General features: G+C 36.1%; 2 long non-coding RNA genes across 2 annotated transcripts; one reads left to right on the top strand and one right to left on the bottom strand.

Moving 5' to 3' along the window:
• Window positions 1-265: 265 nt before the first annotated feature.
• On the top strand, window positions 266-10,144 carry LOC121867160. Its single transcript, XR_006089092.1, has 3 exons — window positions 266-342; window positions 2,614-2,675; window positions 9,494-10,144. It is a non-coding gene; the product is annotated as an uncharacterized LOC121867160 (long non-coding RNA).
• Window positions 5,934-18,917, bottom strand: LOC121867161. The gene is made up of 2 exons (XR_006089093.1): window positions 14,795-18,917; window positions 5,934-6,173 (listed from the first exon to the last, which is right to left on the bottom strand). It is a non-coding gene; the product is annotated as an uncharacterized LOC121867161 (long non-coding RNA).
• Between the last annotated feature and the right edge of the window lie 1,569 nt (window positions 18,918-20,486).

The raw sequence follows: 20,486 nt of genomic DNA, 5'->3' as shown, positions 1-20,486 counted from the left end.
ACAAGTTGGTGTTTGGTCACAGAGAATACCTTAGAAATATTAACATGTACAAAACAATTATTTAATTGAAGTTACTGATTACATACTGCAGAGTATTTAACAAAGTTGAATTTATTTGCAGGAGCACCTTTATACATATTGAAATTTTGTATTAATTTTTATGTAATAAATGCGATAAAAAAATTATATTGTGGAAAATTCACTTTTAAAATCTTGTTATTTGGTTAGTGGTAAATGTGTGAGTCTGGCGTCACTATTAGTCGCCCCACCTCGGGTTGTGTCCCAACCCCCAAGTGTTTGTTTGAAATAAGACCAAGGCACCTCTACTGTGCTTGAGTCTCGGTACGTTGTACACCTTTTGCATTATTCACATAATCATAGGGGAAAAGAGGGCGAGAAAGCTGAGAAGCTCTGTGATCCCATTAAAAAGTTTCCTTGGACAGGAGGGAAAATATCTTTCGATACCTTCAAAATTCCAACCTGTTGAAAGGCCTATTTTGGTTATTCCATTGATCATCGTGATAAAGGGACCGGCTTCAAATTGCTCCCTTGCTTCATGCATAGAGTGAATGGGGACGATATGAACAATATTTCTTTAAGATTCAGTTTCCATTGAGTGAAGATCAAGTTTTTCTTTGGAAGACTTGAACAATATAGGATACTGTACCGGATACCAGGATTCATTTTTACAAAATAGTAAAATAGGCTTACACTAGTTTTCTGTAATTACTTATAAATAGATTAATGTTATTTATGTCTAGTTCTGGACGTAGGCATCAGACCAGTGTGTCATCTTATGTATGAATGTGTCGTCCTTCAAATACAGGTAAGAACATGCTCCTTCAGCTGGATATCATAGGTCCCTTTCTGGACTAATGTATATGATTACCATAAGTCTGGGGCTTTCTCCATCCGGACAAGTTTGATAAATGTCTACAAATGTATGGGATTTTGCCCTGCTCGTTCTTTTTCAAACATTTAAATCGAAACAATTTACCAATTACACTTTCCAAAATAGAAGATCTACCAATCACATTTCAGGATGCTTTCATTCTGCCAAATTCTAAAATAAATATGCTAGGCCTCATCATTTACTCTCATTTGTCATGGAAGCCACACATCCACAACATTGCTAAAATTGCCTCCCGAAAGCTAGGAATGCTGTACAGATGCCGTAGCTTCATTTTTTTTTTTTTTTATTATCGGGCACTCCCCTACATCCTTGTGAATGGTGAAGCACAGAAGCGTTTTACAGCGCCCAACAGGGAAGCATGCTAAGTTCATGCTTGCCTTTATGTCTCATGAGTTAAGGGTGTAGAAGCCTGAAGAGTCAATGGTTTATGTCTAAACAAGTTATTGGAAGCTCCAAAAACTTGTCCCTGAATACGAATTCGTAACTTTCGATTTACAGCAGGTACCTACTTTGCTGCTAGGTGAACAGGGACCAAGGGAGGCTGGGAAGTGTGTCCGAACAACTTTCCACTGGCCCGAGAATCGAACCCGTGACATCTCCTGAGCAGTTGCTTTAAGTTCTGAAGGGATTCATTCGTCCTAACTTGGAGTACTATCGTCAATAAAACATTAATTTACAAGTCACCAGGAATCAATTTTATTGTACATGAGTTGGTTTTAATTACATGTTCAGGGTCAGAATATGGAAAATAGTTGTGATGCTAATTGATGTGTTTTATTATACAGTATGGTCTGCATTTACGCGGTCAATTGAACCCGTGGAGGTCCGCGTAAAACGAGAAACGCGTAAACGAAATAACAGAACATATGGGATTAATTGAAATAAAGACTGGGCCGATCCCTAAACTACACTTTTTCCGACACAATACGTACGTTGTAAAAATAACATCTTAATTTTATGATGGTATGCACACACAATTAATATTTAAGAGAAATATCAATAATATTAGGTTTTTTAACACTTACGGTAGTAGAAAAGATGGCTGGGCACACGGGGATGGGGGGTTGGTTCCGAGGCAGAGGGCAGATTATTGGCTCTCACCTGTATCACTTGCATCAATTGTATGACTATTCACCACAGAGGCTTGCACGGCCTCTTTGTCAAACCCCTCAAAGTCCATATCCTCACTATCACTGACTTGGGCCGGCTGTGGTGGGTGGCGGGTGAAGAACTCGGTAATGTTTTGATGACTGGGCGACCTTGTGCGCACCCTGCCCGCGCCGCTTCCCACGTAAATAATGAAATTTACCGCGTAATTAAAACATTTCGTTCTGGCAAGGCACCGCGTAAATGACTAAACGTGTAAACAAAATCTGCGTAAATCCAGACTACAGTGCACTGTACTGTAGATAAGCATCAGATTAGTTACTTTAATTGCCTCTATTATGTCATAACTACCTCTGATTGTGCTGACCATAATCTATATCGACATCTAATTGTCGAAATCTAGAGACCTAAACCATATACAGTACTAAAATAAAAATGTGCTTATGAAATAAACTAACTTTGTTACATAAAATAGACACTTATGCAGTTGAAAGTGAAACTGATGGTGGAGCTCCAACACATTTCCGGGCACCGTTAAAGACAATTCTGCAAGATTTGAAGTATGCATAATTTGTATTTTACCTTTCTTTTAGATGTCTTGTAATGGATACTCTCCCCTACAACTGCCGATTTGTCGCTTACCAGCCAACCCGCGGTGAGTTCCATAGACCAAGCCTCGCTTTCGGACTGCACGGTGATTGGCCAGTTACCGCCTTTCACCTCAGCCAATCAGCAGCGCCGCTCACTTCCAGCAGAATCATATAAATACCCCCAGCCTCGCCGTGAAGGTCATTCTACTCAACGCTCTCAAACAGACAAGACCTCCTCTCAACAAGCTCCTCCCCACACAGCAACTCCCTAGCACTGCATTGTATATATATATATATATATATATATATATATATATATATATATATATATATATATATATATATATATATATATATATATATATATATATATATATATATATATATATATATATATATATATATATATATATATATATATATATATATATATATGATACCTTTATAATTCACATCTTCCAGAACCGGAATTTCATTTTATGCGGTGCATCTACTCATATACACGGGTGAAGTATAATTTTTTAATTTAGCTCATAAAATTCATACAAATTACTCGGCCAGAATATAATTTACATTGCTGGAATTCTTACAATATGATGATCATTTTGAATATAAACATCATTGATTTTGCATTAGACATACAAATTTTAGACCTAATGTAATAATTTGGTTTACACAGCAAATATTTTATCTTTTGTGCAAAATATATGAAGTTTACATTCAAAATATTCCCTGACCTGCAAGGAATCCAGAAATGGCAATTATATTATCCTAAGTTTAGTCTGAGGTATCATTTATTACTATACCTTAAAATCTAGTGTTTCTACCCAAACATTTCTCAGAGAGGTAAGAGCCAGCGAGCTGGGAAGAGGGGGGGGAGTTGAGTCCATTATTTGAATGAACATTAACCTGGCGACTGTATTTCTCTTAAATATTAATTGTGTGCATACCATCATAAAATTAAATGTTATTTTTACTACAACATAGGTATTGTGTCGGAAAAAGTGGAGTTTGGGGGTCAGGCCAGTCTCTATTGGAATTAATCCCATAAGTTCTGTTATTCCATTTACGCGGTTTTTGTTTTACGTGGTACCCCGTGGGTTCAATTGACCGCGTAAATCGGGGTATCACTGTGTGTGTGTGTGTGTGTGTGTGTGTGTGTGTGTGTGTGTGTATATATATATATATATATATATATATATATATATATATATATATATATATATATATATATATATATATATATATATATATATATATATATATATATAGTGATATATATATATATATATATATATATATATATATATATATATATAAAATGCCATTGTGAGTTTCCCTTCTCACCTCCATCCTTAATGCGAGATCTCCTACATGTACGTATGTATGTGAGCCTAACAAAGAGAAATTTGACAACTGGCCACATACACTACGCTGCAGTCTCGGGTTGATGGGGTTCCATAAATACTGTGTACTGGTTATTTGATATTGACAGACACTTCGAGATGATTAACAAATGTTTTTCTTTAATCTTAATTGATGATATTGCTAGTTAAATGACCAAGGCTAAAGAATAGCCACCTTTATATATTACAGATTAAGCCTGATAAAATCAGTACATTACCGTTAAGCCGAGGCATAATTTGGTATTATAAATTTTGTAAACTAGGTGTTTTGATTATTTTTTATCCCAAGCAGCAGTTATTTTGGCAAGTTTGGGGAGATTTTCTTGTTTATATTGATGTATTACTTACTTAAGAATATTTTAGAATGCAGTGCATCATTTTTGTTATGATTTACTTGCGTATTGTAAGCCTAGATCATTCTAGAACTCTCCAGTCACATCTCGTGCCTACCTGGATATTTCTAGCATGCACTGGGCGTCTGACAACTACGAGACGTATGTAAACACCCACGCGACACTAGCAGGTTGACCATTTCTGTTCAGAGTGTAAAGTACAAGCTTAGTAGGACAACTGAAGATAATTGTTCTGCAAGTGTTTTGGAATTGTTGTGATCAATATAAAGGTGAAAATACTAAGGAATTGTAAACTGGTAGTGTGCTGACTATATATTCGAAGTGACAAGTCCAACTGTGAAGACATTACCCTGTGGACAGTGTTGAGAAGAATTAGAGATTATTAAAGAAGACTACAGTGCGCAAGTGTGTTTCTGTGACTTGGTGGAAATCTACCTGTCTGTTGGTTGTCTGTACACTGATACCGCTCGTCGGGAAATTACCAGAGACTGGCGGGACAGCCAGTGGTAATTTGACAACACTAGTGATATATCTACTGCTTCTGTACATACAACCTGGCTGCTGGTAACCAGTGGTGGAAGCTGGGCAAGCAGTGAAAGGACGATCGTAACAATACATTCCAACTGACATGGATTCAGTTAAGACAATAACCTTTAAAGTCAGCCATTTCAAAGATACATGAGATAACTTGAGGGAATTACACTGTCTCCGTATCGTCTACAGTTCAACATTGTCTGCGTGGACTTCCTGCATTCTCATAGTCGACTCGTTGGCCGCTTGGGCGATCAGTCACATTTCTGTTATGCACTGTTGGCAAGTACTGGGTCTGCACTGGCTCCTAAATGTATCTGAACCTGCTTCCGTGCTGGTCAAGCCTGGTCTTAAAACAGCTCACACTCGGTGCCGTCACAACACTGGCAGGTTGTTCCACGAGTTCACAACTCTCACTCTGAAAAAGTTTGCCCTAACAAGAAAGAGAATAAAAGAGGAGAAAAAATAAAAAAGAAAGATAATCAGAAAGAAGATAGAATAAGAAGAAAAGAAACATCTACAAAAAACAATAATAAGAAAAAACAATTAGAAAATAAACAATAGGAAGAAATAAACAGTAAGCATCAAAAAGCATTAAGAATAAAAAAAGTAAATAGAAAAAGAAACAATACAGTATACCTGGTAATAAAATAAATAGTAAGAGGAAAATAAACAGTAAGAAGGAAAGAGACATGGTAAGAAGGAAAAACAATATGAAGAAAATGGCAGTAAAAAATGGTAGAAAGAAAAGAATCAGAAGAAACCACAAGAAGTATAAAGAAACAGTAAGAAGAGAAGGAAAGAGTAAGAGGAAGAAATGGTAAGAAGGTGAAAAAGAAGAAACAGTAAGAGGAAAAATAAACAGTTACATTAGATGAAACAATAAGGAAACGAGAGAAACAGTAAAATGAAGTAGAAACAGATAGAGTAAACAAATTACACTCCCATCCTTATGCCAGGCTAGCATTAAGTGCAGGTATTGAATTTCTATACAGGTGTTGACTGTTATACAGGGTGTAACAAAAGTCCAGAGTCATAGGTTTATTTTATTAAATGTTCAAATTGTAGTCCGTGGAGTGTCAAGCAGTTATAAACATGCGGTTTTATACTTCAGTGTACACAACTGATTTTAAATGGCCCCATAAGAAAAAGTTTAAAGGAGTTTGGTGTGATGATCTGGGAGGCCATTCAACTGGTCCACTTCGACCAATCCTGGTATCTCGGAATCTAACCACCCACATGTTATCAAAGGCAAATGTGCAGGAGCCCCATCCTGTTGAAACCAGAAATGTTGACTCATTAAAAGTGGCATAACTTCTAAATAAGGCTGCAAGACTTCATTCAACTTTGCAACATATGTGTCCCCAGTGTTACGATACAAAGCGAGTTTTTAACCCGCCCCTCCCGTAACAGATTCTTCAACCTGTTTAATAAGGAAAATTACCTTAAAAGTTCAAACTTACTCTATTTATTTACAAAAGTATAACTAAAGCTGATGATGGAATTTTATACAAAATATTTACAACAAAAGAAATCAGAAAACTCGAGTAATAATAATAAATGAACATTAAATCCTAACCATCAAACTATAATATATAATCACTAAATCCTAAACATCACCATATAAAAAATAATACTATACATCCTAAACATCACCATATAAAATATAATCACTCTGGGGTCTGGAGCAATAAGAGTTCACTAACACTCGATACATATGGTTTAGGAGACAGGAGACCAGATGTTGACTTCACTGCCGATACTCAGTAACTGACTTTGGAGCACACCAGATTTTCCACCTCCTGACCAGGACCAATCACAGGGCTCCACATACTATGGTACTAAGACCAGCCAGTTATACCCTAGACCAGTGGTTCTCAACCTGGAGCCACAGCAAGAATTTAGGGGAGCCACGGCGAGCTGTTATAAATTGTACGTTTCCAAATAATGTTGGGAATCTGAATTAAACAAAACTTGTATTACTTATTTTGACTTGGCATAAGAGAAATTTCATTCTTTTTTTTTGTCATTTTGTTTAATCATAACTACAATACAATTTTAATATTTACATACTCTGGTGCTTTTTTTATTTTTTACGGATTATTTAAGATTTCACAGGTCCAGTCTCTGTCTGTGTAACAGGCACTGGACCGAGCTGCTGAACTGACTTGTTCAGTACGTGTCCGTGTGTCATCCCTTTGCAAGTGGTGTTAGGACCGAATGGGGGGTTTGGGAGAAAAATGAAGGAGGCCACAAGGATGTTGAAAATTCCTCAAGAGGGGAATGGAGTGAATAAGGTTGAGAACCACTGCCCTGGACTGACTGATGGCCAGTGCCATCTTGTGACAAGTCTTTCCCCATAAACTGAGGAAGTAGTTCATCATAACACCAGATACATTAGCATAAAAGAATATGGTCAGAGCAATTCCATATCATGGGTACCACACCAGCCCATTACCTTCAGATCATTTTGAACATGTCTAGTTCTCATCTGCCCAGTATCGGCAGATAAAATGTAGCCTCATCACTGAACAAGATATTGGAGTAAATGGAAGGTTGCATCACTTCCATAAGCATATGATTCCAGACTTTTGTTACACTGTACAATGGGGCTAAGGATTTTGAAAAGCCATCGTAAGGTGATTGATCGTATATTGATATTAATTTAGCATAATGGTCACTAACGTAAATTAGGTCCTCTCATCATATGCTAATTGGTTGCGACATAGTTTATGTCACGTTAAGCTACAGTTCCTTAGGCTTCGTTAAGGGCTCCTATGAGCCCAGATCTGTAAAATAACTCATTTTATATGACTTGGCAGCTTGTGGCTATAAATAGATGAGTGTGGAGGTTGCAAAAACAGACAATGCGGAGTGAGTGTGGTGAAGGAAGGAGCGTCGCTTAATTTTCTTCTTTTTTATTACTGTTACATATACAGTATACTATACACACAATCTTTCATGCAGAATGTGAAAAAAATCAAAAGGTAAAAAATATAAAGCAATAAAAATGTCTTTGTGTGAGCTGTCACCCATGTTATGGTTATTTTTAACTCATAACTTTGGGTAGATATTCGTAGTTTTCTTATTTTGTTTTTAAATATATTGGGTAAAAAGCAAAGGGAATAAACATTTCGTACATGCACAGGATCACACAGAGCAGGAGAAGGGGGAGTGGAGTAGGGGTTCTCAGCTGCTCTCTATGTTCCATGCATAGTGACACACTTGCCAAATGGCAACTCAATATATACAGTCGACAGTATTTTTTATTTATTATATTTTTTTTCTCTCTGGCTGAGTGCAAAGAGGGCCAATGTAAAAAAAATGCCAATTTAGACTTTGGCCCTTTTTGTACTCAGCCAGAGATTAATTTCTCACATTTACTGGTACAGTATATACTGTACAGGTATATGTATTATTTTATGTACAAAGAATAGCTTCTTCAGCTGTTGAGCCAGGCAGTCAGCAGGGGCGGGCAGAGCCTCCCACGCTGCGAGTTATTGCACATCACTTTTCACAGCAGTGACAATGCAGGAAAATTATTCAGGTAGCAATCATTGTAAAACTAATCATAGCCATTGCATAGCGGTAAATAGTGTTAATTTTTTAACTTCATAAAACTGATCGATTGTATATAGATCCACAATATAACGTTCAAAACCTGTAAACTGTACAGTACTGCACCCTATTCATGACCATATAAGATGTGCATTTTGATGGCTGGGAATGACATGTGAAAGTTTTATGTACATTACTATATTATTTTATTTTTGCATGGAAAGGAGGAGGAAATCCTCCCATTAAGGGAGGGTTTACAGGCAACCAGGATATCCCCCTGGCTACAGCCCTGTTTGTCATAATAATTGAGTTCAATAGGAGTGCAGCAGCTGAGTGCATACAATACATACTGTAATGTACTCGCCATTTGCCCTAACAATTGTTGGGTTAATCCCAGGGCTCTCAATCTAATCAGCTGCAATTGAGTACCTAACTTTATAAGTTGGAAAAGTAAAAATGGTCTAGTGCAGTGCCTGGCTCCCTGCTTACTGATGGCTTAGTTTAAAGCACAGTTTGTTCTAGCAACACTGTCCGTAATGGGCAGCTATGCCTAAAGGATCCACTTTCTTTTTCAATGAATAAGACATACTGGACTAATTCAAGCAAACCCTATCCCAAATTAGGAGTATTCCAATGTCTGACATGTCTTTGATCTGCCATTCGGGAGGATCTGGTAGATTTCATAGAGTGCAACACGGGTGTTACTAGTGAGGCTCTGTCAATAAAGATAGTGGCTAGTCTTCAAGAGAATGGGCTAGATTTGCAAGGTCAGGCGTGTAACGGAGCAAGTAACATAATAACATAGCCGGAAAAACCAAGGGTACTGCTGCCATCATCCTGAAGGACTACCCTCTAGTCATCTACACCTGCTGTGTTGCTCACTGCTTGAATCTCACAGTCATGAAGTTGATGCAAGATACTAGAGAGTTTGATTTATACTATTGTATTACCTATGCTTTGTTGCCAGTCTTTCTGGCTCTCTCAAACAGTTGTTGATATACAGTATATTTGCATGTTTTTATTTTATCATTACAGGTCCAAAACATAATGAGCATCTTGGGAGAAATCTCCATTTTCTATGAAGTGCATCCAAAAAGAGCCAAGTGCCTGAAGGCAACAATAGATGAAATACAACCTGATTAATCATGCAAGAAGCTAAAAGATTTATGCCTCACTTGATGGGTCCAGTGCTTAGATCCTCTGACAACTTTCTTGCAACTATACCCTGCTGTTGTGTGTCGTTTAGAGACTATCACAGAGGAACATGCGAGTTGGTTATCCGATTCCTTCAGTGATGCCAAGACCTTCTTGCTATCCATCACCAGCACAGAGTTCATCTTGGCATTGGAGATGACCAACTGTGGGTTGAGCTATCTGAGGAGTCTGAAATCCAACTTGCAAGTAGAAGTCAAGAACATCATGGAGGCTTTCTCCAAGATCAACTCAGTGATGAATGCTCTAAAAGAAGAAGTCTGTCAGTATATCAACACCTCCTCTCCCATCTGATGGCCCAGCAATACCAGCAGAAAAGTCTCCACTCAAAAATATTGTTTCTGTTGCAAATCTGATGTCTTTCCTAATGCCTTTAATCTCACTTGTTAAAGCAATATATAGTAGAAGTCCAAAAATCCAGATGCCAGAAATCCGGACCACCCGAGAACCCGGACTTTTCGAAAACTCTAAAACTTTTTAAATTTAGCGGGCTTTTGTGTGTGCGCGCGCATGCGTGAGCGCCACAGCTGCACAGCGACAACAAGCTACCACGCGATCGCCATTTTAAAACGAGCAATCAAACTGTGACAACGTATGTAATTTTGTGTTCTACTCTTTCCATTTACCATATACTGTATAGCATATGTATTTACAAGCCCATAATAATGGCTCCTAAAGTAGATAAACTTCGTTGTTGAAGAAAAAGAAGAACACGTTGAAATTGAGTGACAAACTTGAAGTAATTAAGAAACTAGAACGTGGTGTGAGCAATACTGTTCTAATGGAAACATTCGACATCGGAAAGTCTACAATTTACGATATAAAAAAGGTAAATAATAAAATTCTAGAATTCACAGCCTCGTCCGAGCCTTACAATAAAATTGCTGAAAGAAAAAGTTTACATCGGCCAAAATTAGGAAATCTCGATCGTGTTGCACGAATGTTTTTTGTTAAAACGATCAGAAGGTATGGCAATTTCTGGGCCGATGCTTATTGCCAAAGCAAAGTCTTTTAAGGAGCAAATGAACATTGAATCGGAGTGCGCATTTAGTGATGGATGGCTTAGGAATTTCAAGACTCGTCATGGTATTAGACAGTTAGATATTGCTGGAGAAAGACAGTCGGCTGATACACAAGCAGCAACAAAATATAGTGCAACATTTGAAATTTTTTTAACTGACTATGATCACGCAGCCGATCAAATTTATAATGCTGATGAAACAGGGGTTTACTGGAAGTGTTTGCCAACAAAAACTTTGGCTGGAAACCAAGAACGAAATGCAACAGGGTTTAAGCTGGAAGACAACCCTCTATGCAAACTTAATGCTGCTGACATAGAAGAGTGGATATGCACTGAAGATGATATTGAAGTTGCAGCCACTTTCACTGGTCAAGAAATCATTACAACTCCTGATAAGATAGAAGAGAATTATTCAGAAGAATCTGGTGAAGACGACGACAAAGTTGAAGAAAAGATATCTTGGGCTACTGCAGAAAAGTGCATTGAAGCGGTTATTAAATTTGTGGAACAGAACCATAGCTTCAGTCTTCAAGACATCATGCATGCACACATGGTGCAGAATAATCTTATCACAAAGAAATTACAAAGTCGTAAACAAGGTGATATACGAAATTATTTAAAGAAAGCAATAGAAGCGTCTAGCAGTGCAGCAGATGCAGTAGAAGCTGCAAGTGTTCCATCCACAAGCAGTGCAGCAGACGATACAGAAGTCGTGGAAATGAACAAATAAATATTTATTTGTTTTGTACTTTGTATATTATATGGAAATGTTTCATTAATAAACTAAAAATAAATAACCAATTTGTATAAAATAACTTATGCTTTCATTTGTTTACTGTATTTTTCTTTTACAATGTTCATTTTTAAACATGATTTTAAGCATTACACTCCCTTTTTTTTTTACTGAAAAATCTTTGTTTACATTTTTGTCAAGTGTTGACTTTATTTTTCTTTAAAACTGCTCGTTTTGATAAATGAAGCATGCTGTATTTGCTAATGAATAAACTATCAAAATTTACCTGTTCATCTCTTCTTTATTCCTCCTTAAATTTGAATTTTAAGAGTACTGCCCGAGAATTCGGAAAATCAGGACCGACCCAATCCCCGAGCAGTTCGGAAAATATATATACGGTATATATATATATTTCATTTTTAGTCCATATAACACGTGGACTTTGAACATATAATCAACGACCTCACCAGCCAGGACTCGAACCCTGGACCTAATGCATGGGACCAGGGAACGCTACCGACCATACCACAAGAGCACTGTTAAATTTGCTCTTGTGGTATGGTTGGTAGCGTTCCCTGGTCCCATGCATTAGGTCCAGGGTTCGAGTCCTGGCTGGTGAGGTCGTTGATTATATATATATATATATATATATATATATATATATATATATATATATATATATATATATATATATATATATATTCAGGGTTGTTATGATTTAAATCAGAGTAAATAAATCATGATTTAAATCAAAATGATTTTTTTACTAATAACTGTTTTCTCTTTTTATTCTACATGATTGAAAAGTATATGCAATGCAGCAGGCTAATAACATCAAGATGATTCAAATGCTAAGACCAGGATATGTTCCACCTAATAGACATCAAATTGGAGGGTCTCTTTTGGATCAAGCCTACGATTCAGTGATTAAAAATTATTCAGAAGAACTTAGTGGGAAAACAGTTTGCATGGCCATGGATGGATGGAGTAATGTCAATAATGAGCCTATAGTATGTATAACTTTAACAGCGGACAACTGTATTTACCTTGTTGACTCTATAGACACAGAATCAACACACAGCTGAATATCTGTTGAAATTAGCTGAATGTGCTACAAAAAAGTGTGAAGACAAATTTGGATGCACAGTAAGAAGCTGTGTAACAGATAATGCTGCTAATATGGCAAAAATGAGAAGTGAATTCGGACAAGATAAATCCATTATAACATATGGTTGCTCTGCACACCAGTTAAATTTGCTTTCACAAGACCTGCAAATCAAGAACATTAAGGAGCACATTACTGAAATCATTAAGTACTTCAGAAATCATCACATCCCAGGATCTTTGTATAGAAGAGCAGGAGGAACAATGCTAGTAATACCATCAGACACACGATGGAACACAGTGACAGATTCTATTGAATCTTATTTAAAGAACTGGGAGACCCTTGTCAAAGTGTGCAAAGAAAATAGTGAAGACATTGAAAAGAAAATTGAAAGGAAAGTTAATGATAAGGCATTAAAAAGAACTGCAGAAGACTATTTAGAGAGACTTAAGCCTATTGCTGTGGCATTGGACTGTGTCCAGAGAGAACATAACCCTATTAAGTGATGCTGTAGAAATCTGGGTAAAACTGAAAACTGATATTAAGGAGTATTTAACAGATAAGAAGGATATGGATAATTTTGAAAAAGAATCAAAGTAGCATTGACACCTGCCCATTTTCTAGCTAATGTGATAGATCCAAGGTATCAGGGCAGACATCTGACTCCTGAGCAGCGAGACATTGCAGAACAGTATGTGTGCGAGTCTCTTCCACATTTCCTTTCAACATTAATGTTCTTCCATGGAAGAAGTGCACCATTTAAAGAGATCTATTTTGGTAAAGATGTTGCAAAATCTCTCTCACCCCTTGCTTGGTGGCAGTATTTTGCCAATGATATGACAGAAAATGTAATGGATGTTCCTAGGCAATTATTTACAGCTGTTGCATCATCAGCAGGGGTTGAAAGAATTTTTTCCACATATAGATTTGTACACTCAAAGGTAAGAAATCGCCTAGGACAGGAAAAGGCATCTAAGCTTGTCACAGTACATAAGCATTTCAATGTTCAACTAAGCTAATTTAAATGTTTTGAACTATTTTTGTTGTTTACAGAATGAGAATATTGTGTTGACTTGAAGTTATTACCGGTAATTCTTAATACACTATAATCCTACAAATGTAAGAAAATAAACTTGTTACCAGTATTATTTTTTTTACAAAATGAAAATATTATTCTGTTGACTTGAAGAAGTTAAGTTATTCATTTTTTAAACACTGTAATCCTATAAGAGCATTTATGTTAAATTTCATTATTAAGTTTGGATTTGTGCACTCAAATGTAAGATATGTTACCAGTTTTCTTTTATTTTACAAAAAGAATATTATTGTGTTAAATTCCATTGGTACATCTACTGCATAAATATCTTAATGCCAATTTTCTGATAATTATTATCCTGAAGAAGCTTTGGTTGAAAAATACTGTTTTTATGGATTAAAAATACTATTTTAATGCAATTAGTAAAAAAAATAAAAACATCAATTTAAATTAAAAAAATCTGATTTAAGTCAATAATTTTTTTTTTTTTTAAATCATGATTTTTTCTAACCCTGATATATATATATATATATATATATATATATATATATATATATATATATATATATATATATATATATATATATATATATATATATATATATATTTATATATATATATATATAATTCTCTTTGTATACATCTTTTATCTAGTTCAGTATTTTATTAGTGAGCACATACAGTAAACCCTCAATAACTCAACACATATGGGGCTCTGGCCTTGCCGAGTTATCCCAAATTCCAACTTATTGAGGCACTTCCCTCCTACAAAAATACAATGAAAAATTATCAACCCATGACCCATGTATGTGTACATATAATTACTAAATGTAAAAAAGTAATACTAACCAGTACTGCAGGCAAAGAATGAAGCATCATAGTAGGAGACACAGATGCATGGTAGGTGATGCAAGTGGCCAGATATGCCGAGATTTTCCCGGATAATTTTATATATCTTGGCATTTCCCGAGTTATACTAAATACACTCCGAGACCATATCCATGCTGAGTTACATGAAATTCCGAGTTATCGAGGGTTTACAGTAGTGCCTTTTTGCTGTGACTTGGTCGATATACAAAGAAAATATCTACTGTACATTGCTAAATATTATGTAAATAATTCTTTACAAATTTATTATAATTCATATGGAAACTTATTATAATTACTATGTCTGATTGTGCTTTACGGTACTGCCATAGTGAGGCTGTTACACCTTTAAAACCACACACCTGTGGCAAACAGCACCATCGAGTCAACACCCCTGCAGACACACTATCTGAGTTTTAATGTCGCACCATTACCATACCGCAACTGGACCACATCATCAGAGTTGAAACTAGGTTTTCTTTACTTCACCAGAAGGTATTGAAGGGTACAGTAGAGTATGTTGCTTATCCCAAGCATCCTGGTGACCCTATCTGGAACAGAGTTGAAAAACAGGATAGATGATTTGGTGAATTTCTATAAAGATGACCTCCCGTCACCTGGCAGCTTGGCCAGTGAGCTTCACTGTTGACCATCCTCTGTACCTTCCAGTCATCACCTGCTCCACTGAGAGGTCCTTCAGTGCCTCCTTCACATCCACAAAGACATTTCAGTGGAAGTCGTGTATATGGTTACACGGTGGAACCCAAGGAAAATGAAACTTTTTAACAATCTTCCAGATGAGGTTGTGTAATCAAAATAAAACAAGATTTATACTGTATGTTGAATGTGACCTGTACTTTTTCCTTTCTGAGTGTTTGTTAAGACAGTGAATGTTTTCTCTCACTCTAAATCAACCCTTTATTATCATTTCAAATATCCTTATTTCAACAGCATATGGCCTCAGAAAGTTCCTGAAATTGCTCAAATTTAAAAATTAAGGAAACCCCTACCACAATCCAGGTTGTGCCCCTGACTTAAGTATTGGGGTAGCAAAGACCAAGGAAGCTGCATACAAACAAAGAGTGCCATTTTGAGTGTCCTAGTGAAGAAAGTGCCATAGGGATGAAGGTCCTTGAGTACTTGAATTATTTTACCTCATAGATTGATTGTATCTTGAGTGTTCATAATTGGACTGCTACGTATAGGTTCTGAGCAGTCTCTGGGTAGTGTCATATGAAGCCAATTAACTGCATATGTATTTTTTCCTAAATTTAGCCTTAAGCAATGAATTTCTTGAAATAGGACATATTGATACTATGACAAATTGCAATACTGTACTATGAATTTAACAAAACCTTTTCAACAAAATCACAGAATTATTTAAAAATCTTATAAGTGCAAATCAGAATGTTCAGCTGATATGAATGTCATAGAAATTGTACTTAAATTCCAAATCCTCTATGTATAAATGTACTAAGACTCCAGGTTATGAGATTATAAATCTGAGTATTTTAAAACCTTTATAAAAAGACCCATCAGTAAAAATTTTACATTATGACAAGCAAAACATAACCATGTCATGAAAGGCCCTGTAAAAGAGGGCAAAACCCTCCTAAAACATGTAAAAATAAAGCAAAACCTTCTGAAGGAATAACATTATCTATTAAAACATATACTACTATAATTCAACAAAATATGTCCACCTGTTGAAGAGAGAGGTGGACACACATAAGAACAGGATGATTATTATAAAGCTGCCACACATCATTCTTAGTACAGTACCTGTACGTACTGTAGTTCTCACTCATCATTTATAAGACAAAGCAGTTGTGATATGAAAAAATATATGACTTTTATCTATTATCTAGTTACAGTATATTGTAATAAGCTTCATGTGTTTGCTGGATTTAATGTGAAAGGTAAAGTTATCCCTCGTTTAGCGTTGATTCACTTAACATTAATTCGGCTTAGCGATAAAATTTGTTTTTACACCCTTTTTCACTTAACAATAGATCAAAATTCGGTTTAGTGATAGCTTGACTCCCTGGGAACAGGTAAAAACTAGGATGAGATGGCATGTGGCCATTGTTATGTGCAACAAAATTATATAAGTTGTGGAAAAATCATTACAATACCCGTACTGTACTCTAATCCGGCTTAGGAATAAAGAATATATAATATAAAACTATAAAATCCGAAAAATGAAGAACATGGATGTGTACGTGTGAACTACGACACCAACTAGCCAGCCCAGCTCTCCCTCCCCTGATGTGATGTCACGGAATAAGCACAGTGCAGTAGATACACATACACGCACGTCTGAGTCAGTTGGGTGACTGCCTGGCTGAACTGTGTCACATCTCCCAGAAAATGGTTTGAGTGTGGAAGAAGCTTTTTGTGTACATAAAATATGTGATATTGTATTTTTTATGCTACAGTATACTATGAACCAACTTTATTGTTAACCTTAACAATTTTTGCTCATTTTTGACATAAGTAATATGAAATTGGTTTAAATTAGGCTCACCTTTTGCTCATTAATTGTTAACTCAGAACCGTAATGTTTATACAGTATACAAGTTTGGTGTTAATAAATCAACCATTTAATTTCAAAACTGTTTATAAGAAACTCATTTATTATCATTATTAGGGAGTATTCTACTCAGTGCTTATCACCCTGCAGTTTGAACCTGTTGTTCGCCCTCTGTGCTTGTTTAGAGAGAATTTCATATAATGTTAATTTTTTCAGGAATGCAACCACGTCGTTAAACGAGGGATAACTTTACTAGTACATGTTTAATGGAACTTTTATAATACAACAACCTTAATTCTGGAATCCTCTATAAACTTGCATAATTTCAATATATTCCCATAAATTCTAATACTGTATCTGGCAAAACATCTGAAATTTGCAGTCTGTTCACTCAAAGCCTGCAACTGAGGACTAGGGTCAGTTTGTACTAAAGCAGCCGATTGGTTGGTGGACGGACACATGAAGACTTACAAATGTTCTTCAATACTTAATCTGTCACATTTATATTTTGATACTTTAAGGTATAATCTTCTTCATATTGATCTCTGATAATTTCCTAACTTGGGGTAGCAAAGTTTAACAAGTGAAATGCTCCAATAATATGAATTTCTTGGAGGTGAAAACAAAAAAGTGCAAAATTTCAATAACCTCCACCCCACTGCATGATGATAAGTGGCGAGGAAGAATGTCACAGAATTTGTTCATTATGTTTCCTTTATCACATTTTTATTATCAGTGTTTCACATGCTAATTTTCACTTCTCTAACTGTGAAAATTATCGGAGATCAACATAGTCAGGTTTTTATCCCTGAAAATATAAAAATACATTATAAATATAAGTTTCAATACTAGAGGACAGTAATGATCCTTCAGATCATTAGCAATCAACTATGTACCTTGCTACAAACTGACCTTAGGCCTCAGTTGCAAGCTTCAAGTGAACAGACTATAGTAGCTGGTGTAGCTGGCCAGCATTCGCACCTGGCTATTGATTTCTTGCCCTCATTATGACTTCTAGTCAGGGCTGCTGAGAGAACTGGCCAGGACCCTGGGAATGATAAATTCATATGCCCCCTTTTGGCCTTTGAACGGGTTTGTACCATAATCCCACTTTTTCCGGGCCCAAGGGATTTATCCTGACATTCCCGCCCTTTCAGCAGCCCTACTTCTAGTAACAGACTGCTGACCACTGATGAGTCTAGTAATACCAATGATGAAGGACAAGAATGCATCGCATACAATCATTTTAAGAAAATGGAAATATTTTGGAAAATGGATGTGGTGTATTGAAAAATTACTAATATATATATATATATATATATATATATATATATATATATATATATATATATATATATATATATATATATATATATATATATATATATATATATATATATATATATATACCCCTGTTAGCCAGAACAATTGGTGCAGAGCAATAATGGGGTTTGAGAGATTTCTGGGAATTGAGATGAATTCTCTTATTTTCTGAAAAAATCACATATCTATGGTATTTTTCCCAGCATTGGTGAATGTTTCTGTGTTTCAATTGTGCAAACTATGCTTCTGGCACTGAGCACCATTGTTAAGGAGACCTAACTGCAGTCGGATAGACACAAAGCTGTATTTATTTATGCAAACACTACTGTACACACACAGTATAATGTAAATAAAATATACTACTGTATACTGTACTCACCAGCAGATGCTATCATCTTGAGTTTCTGATGCAGGCGGACCAAATGGTGATATAATGATACAGGATGACTTGCCTTTGTCCTGTACCATCTACTGTGGCAGGAACTGCTAACTGTCACTCTTTTCTCCCTCCATGAAGGAGGGATTGTCAATGCACTGTACAGTATACTGTACAGGGAGCCCCTCAAGTTCGCGGATTTTTATTTTTGCAGTCCTCTATTATTTGCGGATGACACTCTGGATGTACCCAAGAATGTCTGTAGGTAGTTTAAAGTTACCTGCATTTTTGCGGCTGGGACAGGGAGCCATTTGTTCTAGAGACAGTAATTTCCTTTATCTGTACTGTATTGTAAATGTGTGTATGTGTGAGTGTGTAAACACATACACATAAATAATAATTGGAAAATCCTCTCACAGATAATCAGAAACAAATTTATTAAAAATGTGAGTCTACCCTCAAGTCCGTGCTTTATTACTTTATTAATAAATCATGGACTTGAGGGTAGACTTTCACATTTTTAATAAATTAGTTTCTTATTATTTACGAGAGTATTTTCCCATTATTATTTACGTATTTGTATGTGTGTCTACACACACACACACACACATTTATACAATACAGGTAAAAGAAATAATTGTCTTAAGGGCAAACACAAAGGGAATATACATTTCTTTGTACACACAAGTAAAAATGTAACCCACCCCCCCCTCGTCCGCAAATGTTTTTTGCGGATTTGGCGATTCATGGCGGCCATTTTGAGAACCTAACCCTTGCGAATTTGGGGCCCCCCTGGACTGTACATACACCCTGTACACAATAGCCTACAGTAGGCATACATTGTCCACTCTGCTATGTACAGTACTGTACGTACGGTACTTTCACACTTAATTTATGTACAGTACAGTAAATGTAACTGTAATCATTTTTTACATAAACACTGCTTTAACAGTATTCTTGGCTGGTTGTATCCTGGTAATGTTTAGTACAGTACTGCAAAACACATATCTTATGCAAAAACAGCAATGAGTGAATGAACAAGCTTGTACAATGGCAGAAGACAATAAACTCAGTCATAATGCTAGAGTTTGAGGAGATAGGCTGCGAGACACATGAACTAATCATAAGCATCACCGTGCTCGGCACATGATGCAATCCTCAGAAATTCATTTGAATACCCAGAACGGAGAGATTTTTCTCAGAATTTCTCGGTGGACCCCATTTAGTGCTGATTCATTATAGCGCTAATAGTCCTGGAGTGAATTTTTCTTTGTATTAAAATTTTTTGGCTCAAAAGTTAATGAATATACAGTACATAGATGTTTTCACTACCCACAATCTTTGTTTACACTCACTCCTGCTTAACTTGTCAGCACTCGCCTTATTCAGTGTACCCAATACCACCATCTTTGTTTTGTAGCCAAATGCAGGCACAACATACAAACGCTCACATCCATGCTGCTCCCGCCTTTATTCAGTACAAACTTTGTCTGCAACTGGAAAAGCACTTTGCCTCATGATCTTGTTATAAGACTTATTTATGTCTAAAATTGTGAACATTTTGCATCTAAACTATTTGGGAAAAATGCACGAGTAATTGTGATGGTAAAGTGCCCAAAGTATCAAAAAAGAGATTTCTCTGGATGTAAAAATGCAAGTGCTGAGGCAACCAGAAGTGGGTGAGCAACAGGTTGACACTGATAATTCTTTGAACTTCTACTACATCTATAATTAGAAAAATTTCAATGAATTAAGAAATGATAGGGGATTCTTCCAAAACCACCACTCCATTAACTGCAACAAAGTTAATTCAGTCAAGAAG

The sequence above is a fragment of the Homarus americanus genome, unplaced genomic scaffold, assembly GCF_018991925.1.
Source record: "Homarus americanus isolate GMGI-L3 unplaced genomic scaffold, GMGI_Hamer_2.0 scaffold6317, whole genome shotgun sequence".
Classification (NCBI taxonomy): Eukaryota; Metazoa; Arthropoda; class Malacostraca; order Decapoda; family Nephropidae; genus Homarus; species Homarus americanus.
Note: the sequence above shows the minus strand (reverse complement) of the source record. Positions and strands in the feature narration are given on the sequence as shown.